The sequence below is a fragment of the Cyprinus carpio genome, chromosome A1 (genome assembly GCF_018340385.1).
Source record: "Cyprinus carpio isolate SPL01 chromosome A1, ASM1834038v1, whole genome shotgun sequence".
Lineage (NCBI taxonomy): Eukaryota > Metazoa > Chordata > Actinopteri > Cypriniformes > Cyprinidae > Cyprinus > Cyprinus carpio.
Genome location: NC_056572.1, coordinates 1,988,746 through 1,989,664, shown reverse-complemented (window position 1 = coordinate 1,989,664; position 919 = coordinate 1,988,746).

The window sequence follows — 919 nt, the reverse complement described above, 5'->3', positions numbered from 1 at the left end:
ACGCGTTCATTCCTTCAACGTTGCTCACTACGTAGTAGGCCAATACTATTCCTCCAGGGGGCGTTCAGAGGCTATTAATAACAGCAGCGTTAAAAATTCGTTTCAAACTAATTATTTCAACTTTATTAATTAGTTGACACAGAGCCTGACATAGAAATTTCTAAATAATGATTCAATAAAACGCCTTATTCTGTAATGTCAAACCCCTTTCGTGAGTTTAATGATAAGTTAATTAAATCATAAGTCTAATTAAATCATAAAAATGTAAAATTACAATAAATAATATACATATATACATTTTATAATATACAATAATATATAATATACATTTTAATAAACCAAAGGTTATTTTTAAATAATTAAAATATATTCTAAATAATTTAAAAACAACAATCAAAATAAAATGCTTACTAAAAACAGAAGTATTTTATTTACCTGCATGTCACGTGACCATAAACCACCGTCAAAGAGCATGAACATGCAAATGTGATAGTTAATTATTAAAATATTTATTTTAAAATTTCAAGTAAATATATTAGGTGAAAGAGGTTTAGATGGCAAAAAAATAAATAAATAAATTAAAAAAAAAAATGGGAATCCCTGCATTACATGCAAATACGAAATAACATGAATTATTGCATTTTAATGTGTTTGAAAGACAAAAGCCTTCCAAAGACACAGTAATACATGGTTAAATAACCTTTAATTAATGTGTTCATCAGTAGTTGATGCAGTGTTGTAACACTTCTTAAACCTGAACTGGTTTTTGTAAAGTGTAGACTGGTCTTTGTGTGAATGTCCACAAAACTGAAAGAGTTTCTAAATGTGTTTGTCAGCAGTTTTAGAAAGGAACATTTAAAAGATGAAAAAGAGGAATTATGGAGAATCAACAAATTATGAATAATTTATTGCTATTGTG